The sequence below is a fragment of the Epinephelus moara genome, chromosome 18 (genome assembly GCF_006386435.1).
Source record: "Epinephelus moara isolate mb chromosome 18, YSFRI_EMoa_1.0, whole genome shotgun sequence".
Classification (NCBI taxonomy): Eukaryota; Metazoa; Chordata; class Actinopteri; order Perciformes; family Serranidae; genus Epinephelus; species Epinephelus moara.
In genome coordinates, this window is record NC_065523.1 from 39,094,977 (window position 1) to 39,101,130 (window position 6,154).

General features: G+C 45.0%; 1 protein-coding gene across 1 annotated transcript in view; it reads left to right on the top strand.

The window, feature by feature from the left end:
• Nucleotides 1-6,148, top strand: part of LOC126405581 (dual specificity protein phosphatase 3-like) — a 608,181-nt gene extending 602,033 nt beyond the window's left edge. The window contains exon 4 of the transcript XR_007571587.1: nt 6,046-6,148. The gene's annotated coding sequence lies outside the window, so the exon portion shown is untranslated. The remainder of the gene's footprint in view (nt 1-6,045) is intronic.
• The last annotated feature ends 6 nt before the right edge of the window (nt 6,149-6,154 follow it).

Here is a 6,154-nt window from a genome sequence, read left to right on the forward strand (position 1 = left end):
GGAAAATTGGGCACCTCAGATCAACTCACCAATCCGGCTCTGTGTGTCTAAACGCTCACAGCTTGCCGGCAAAACGGCCCAACATTCGCCGAAAATCTGGCAGTGTAAAAGGGGCTAATGTCTGCTAATTGTTGAGTGTGCAGATGGCGTAGTGAGCATTGTCCATAACCACAAACTCTGTGCAGTTGTTCAGTTTGTCAGACTCTTGGAGCTGGGGTCAGTTTATCCTCTGGGTTTCGGAGTGCAGGTAGAAAGCACTTATCTGTACTGAACGGCTGAACAGAAGCCTAATGTCTACTTCATCTACTTTATCACAGAAACTGTTCAACAAATTAAATTAAAAATATAAATAAATGTTTCTATGTTTGACCAGTTAAAGAGTTTTATTAAATCCAGCCTGAATCCAGACTTCTGTGATCAGGATCTGATTGTTTGGATCAAAGGTTTGACCGACACATGCTGAAGGTTTGATCCTGGTTTACGTGATCTTATCTGATTTCTGAATCCTTTTTTTTTTTCTTTCTGAACAACTGGGCCCTGGAGAACTACACAGACAGAGAGCAGCAGTATTTTATATCTACAGAATATAATGTTTGATTTGATCCAACACACAGATTCAGGTACCATAAACATTAAAACGTGTGCTGACAGACACACTCTCTGTCAGACGACATTAAAATCACTCATCACTTTTTGTTACCTGCTGCTTTGACTGTTATCTGCTGATGATGGGATACGTGTGTGTGTGAGTCTTATCTGTGTTTGTTTGGGTGCAGTAGGTGTGTAACCACAGAGGTGCTGCAGATAAATGTTGCTGTGTCTCTTCCTCGTCCTGCGCTGTGGGTTTGGCGAGCAGCCAGGGGAACAACATGAGCTAACGGAGCAGCGGGGCGCTGGAGAGCTGCGGCTCTGCAGACCGGCCTCCGACCGTAGAGGAGTTATCTGATCTGAATGTTGGGGATGGTTTAGCTCCGCCCACTCCTGCTCCACTTCGTCCTGCTTCTTCTAAAATGGCCCAGAGAGTGATGATACAACACTCCAACACTCCAGCCTCACATGAAATGACTGAGTTATGTGTCACCTTATTGTGTCTCTCTACTGGCTGCTGAGTCCTCAAAGCTTTCCTGAGATGTTCATCCATTAAATACTACAACAGACTGTAACATACAGAACACACAGGCCTGTCAGAGACATGATGTTGGTGTGGTAAAATAAAATAAAATAAAATAAAGTCCTAAATCTACGAGAATAAAGTCACAATATTTCAAGAACAACATGGAACAACAAGGCCCAATCCCAATACCCCCCTTGCCCACTACCCCCTTGGCCCTGAAAATGAAGCAACGAGGGGTAGGGGTTGAAATCTTTCCCTAGGAATTGGGACACCACTCACTACGTCACCGCGTCGGTTACGTTCACGCATACGTAACTATTTTAAACAGGAAGCTGCGAGTCATCTACATTTCCAACTGGCATCTGCGTTGGAGTCTCCAGTTGAGTTCATCCTACCGATCGCGTTTGCCGCATTCATCATGCTTCGTTTGATGAACGACAGACGACAGGGGACTTCTGCTTGCTAGCTAAGCAGCTAACATTACGAGGCACCATAGTTATGCTAGCTGGTGTGTTATCGTAATGTGAAAAGTCCGACAATTTTGCAGTACAGGACAGATGACAGACGCCAGATAGTGCAAGCTAGCTAGCTAGCTAACAAGCAACCTGACGACGGTAACGTTAGCTATGTATGAACTTTTTTCCCCGTCTCTTGGTCGGTGGTAGCCATGGCGACGTCTACCCCTCGCTGGCAAGTCAGCATCTGAAATCCCTCGCTCTGAAGGGCTAGTTTCATACCCACTACCCCTCGTTATGCCCCCTACCCCTACACGCAAAAAGGACTTGTGACACCACTACCCCTCGTGGGAACGCACAAATGTAGGGGTAGGGCTATGGGGGGGTGTTGGGACGGGCCCTAAATCTATAAGAATAAAGATATAAATCTAAGAGGACATATTTGTAAATCTATGTGAATAACGTCATAATATTTCAAGAATAAGATCGTAAATCTCCTAGAATTAAGTTAAAGTATAACAAGATATAACTCGTTATTTTAGGAATAAAAAGTCACAGATTAAGACCTTGAAGTCGGTAACATGGTGTAACAAGTGACAAAGTGTGTACAAACACGTACATGTACATAAACAAGAGTGAAAAATACCAATACATTAAAATAATGATAATGATTTTAATAATATTTTTTTAAATACATAAATAATACTCAAATAATTCTAGTGAATTAAGAAAAAAAATTAAAATGTTTTGGAAAAACAAAAAGTAGAAATAATTATCAAATGTATGATTTTATTGTTGGAGTCTTTCAAAGGGTTTTTCTTGTCTTTTCTGCAGCGGTAAAAATCACCACCTGCAGCTTCTGACCTACTGATGTGCAGCAGTCCCTCATTCTTTGGTTGATTGGAGGTTATTCAGATCACCTGCTGCACAGGTAGGAATTGAGAGCAGCTTGGTGCATTTCCCCTCTGGACCAATCAGAGTGTGACGACACCCTTTCTCAAGGCTTATGAGAGGTGAGGAAACGCAGGTAGTGTGAGTGAAATGTTCCTGCAGTGAATGTGTCACAGTGGGACTAACACACCCAGATCATGTGACTCCTGCATGTATACAGTCAATCAGACCCAAACTGGCCGAGGCGCTCTGAGCATGCTCCACAGTTTCCGCCCCGGGCTTTGACCCGGAAGTCCAATAGCATTAAATGTGTAAGAGAAGAAGAAGCCGGTAACAACATGGAGAAATCTACATCCAGAGCCGTGACTTTTTGGACGGACCAAATGTACAGAGCTGTAAAGTTGTCCACCATGGTAGCAGTTAGCTGCTAGCTAACCGTAGCTAACTTGTTTGTCCATTGTTTGGTCTGTGACGTAATAGGTCAACAGGAAAAAGGTCCAATACTAACAAGCTGAAAGGGGGCATATCTCCACCTATCGTAGAGGAGTCGCACATACTTGGCTCAATAAATGGATTCCCCTCCCGTGCTTGTGTACTGGGACAAGGACAGTTTTTGGCCTCAGAGGCTGCTTGAGAGTGTTTCAACTGTTTGTCACTTCTGCTGAGATTATAAAATGATTGTGGCCGTTTCCAGAGTTCTAAAGTTCTGATTCATATCATTATAAATCTTTAAACACATGGATCCATCGCTCAGATTACTGGATCTTAATCTGATCACCGTTTCCTCCAACAACTCACCTGCAGCCTTGCAGCCCCTGGAGTTTTTAACCACAGTTCTGTTGCGTGGTTAGCTTAGCCTCATCAGCTAAACCCGAATTTAACATCACCTCTGCAGTCTGCACACAGCGGGACTGCCTTTGTAAACGCATGCAAATGGCGCCTGAACGCACCATGAGGTGAAGACACACGTAAACACACAGACACACAGGTGTGACGGGAGACTGGAGGCTGTGGATTTACTGCACAGGAAATGAAGGGCGGCAGGAGGTTATGACACGTCATTAACACACACACACACACACACACACACGTCTAATTTGCTCTTCCTTTCTGTCACACACATTCACAGTGTTAATACAGAGTGATGCAGAGCTACAGATAATAAAATATGATGTAAATAATTTATCGGAGCATGTTACATTAAGCTGTGTCATCAGAGGACAGATGGACTGTTGACCTGTTGACGACATCCGTATGTGTGTTTGTTTGTTGCATGACGACCAGAGCAGCAGACTCCACTCTCTCTGAATGAAGACACACTGATTGCATGCTTGTATTTCATACCAATTAACATCACCTTATCATTACCATCATTACGCTCTGCCTGGAGGTGTGTCTGTCTGTCCCGGGGGCGCGTGCTGTCTGCACACGCAGCCAGATCTGTTAAAGGGATAGTTTGGATTTTTTGAAGTGGGGTTGGATAAGGAATTTATCCACAGTCGGTGTGTTACATACAGGAGGGGGTGGTCGGTATGACTCCAGTTTGGAGCAGCAGGAGGCTCAGCGATGTGTTTCAGCTTTACCCCACTGTGCTCTTTCTCTACCTCCAGTTTGCGGAGATGTTTCCCCTCTTTCTGTCTCAGCCTGTTCAGCCTCTGTCTGCAAAAGTCCTTCTTCTGCTTCATAAAAGTTTCCTCCTGTCTTCATAGTGAGCTGCATTTTGTCTTTGCTGTCATAGTCACTCTTTTTTATTTTCTTGGATTCGGCTCTTCAGTAAACGGCTCAAAGTCGGATCCAAACAACCGATCTGCAGCGTAATAAAGTGCACGGCACAGCTGTGCTTATGTGTAAGAATATGGAAGTTCTACAGTTAAGAAAATGTGGTGCCAAAGAACAGGGCTGCATCCACCTAAAGTTACATGGACTTTATAATACCCTTTTCCAACCTAAATTAGCGCATGTATTTTTAAACATTTTGAGTTAGCTGCTAACTGCTAACAGCTACTCTTTAAAGCTCCTGTGGTGGCTTGCACTCATGACACGTAGTCAAAACATCACACCCGAGCCCGTTCTCATTCTGAATACCGCTGCTTTGTCAGTGATTTCAGTGACAGACACCGACACCAAAAGCCACCTTTCACGTTGATATGCCGCCAGGTGGTGTCACTTTGTAACGCAGCTGAATGGAACCTTTCGCTGTGTTGTGAAACGCCACAGGATGGCGTCAGGTTGAAATGCTACCGACCTGGAAAGTCCTTACAGGGCAGACGGGGTGGTGGACGGCCCCAATGAATCCTGGACCCCAAATGACAAACCATGATGTCTTTGTCTTAACCTCACCACGTTTTTGTTGATGTCCCTGCATTGGTAGCAACGTCCCTGAACAAAAGCAGATGCAGGAGGAAACCTAGAGCGTAATATGTAGATGCAAAAAGCAGCAATGTGTGACGACTTGGGATGAGAGCATGTTGCACACCTGTGCCGCCCATGATGCCATCCTGCCGACTGTCCTTTTTACACAGACCTCATTTCAACGCTGTTTCCACCTCCGATGCTAGCATAAAGGCAACTCTGCCCCTTCACTCTGCAATAGTACCTTTTATACAGAACAGTGGGGCAACATAACGGCATGAAAGTCTTGCCTTGAAGAGGCGGTGTAAACAGGGGCGTCTGTCTCTTTCAAACTTCGTACAGACTACATTTGAAATGATGTTTGAGCGCTGCTTGGATGAAGACGGATTAAATTTGTTGCCGTGCGTCAGTGTATTGAGCCAGAAAAGGGGTGAAAAGACGGATTCATCTCCAAACAAATCTCATTTTAATGTCACCACAATCTGATCAAACCTCAGCTCACGTTTACTCTGAGTCCACGTCACTCCTTTTCTTGTATCAGAAAAGTAGAATAGAATATAATAGAAGAGAAGAACCTGAGTCAGAGCTTTACTGGATATTTTCCTTCTGTGGATCATTTCTCTCTCTGCTGTCTGGCAGCAGCTCTGTGCTCATAGTTTCCATCCTCAGCCTGTCTGCTCTGTGTGTGTGTGTGTGTGTGTGTGTGTGTGTGTGTGTGTGTGTGTGTGTGTGTGTGTGTCAGGAGTGGGGGATGGGTCTGATATTCTTTGCATGTTGGGAAACAGAGAAAGTTAAGTGCAACAGAGAGACCTAAAGTGTGTTAAACATTCCCCTCTCTCTCTCTGAGTCACTCCTCCGTCTGCTTTTCCGTCCATCCGTCCGTTTGCTCTCAGCCGGCCTCCTCTCCTCTTTTTAATCCATCCCATCCTTTACTCAGGACCTTTCCTTCTTCATTCCATTGTCTCTCTTTCACGTTTGATTTTTATCCCCGGCCTCTCACTGTACAGGGAAACTGTGATGACTGCGGCGTTTCTGTCGGAGCGTCACGCCTCACAGCTGAGCCAATACGTCCTGCCAATGTAAAGCATTCTAAACATTTACTGTGAGCATGTGATTGGCTGCAGATGGGTGATGTCACTCGTGTTGCATTGTGACCAGAGGGTCTCCCCATCCTGATGTAGAGCCTGTGAGGAGTTTACATGTTCTCCCCGTGTCAGCGTGGGTTTCCTCCAGGTGCTCCAGCTTCCTCCCACAGTCCAAAGACATGCAGGTTAACTGGTGACTCTAAATTGTCCGTAGGTGTGAATGTGAGTGTGAATGGTTGTCTGTCTCTATGTGTCAG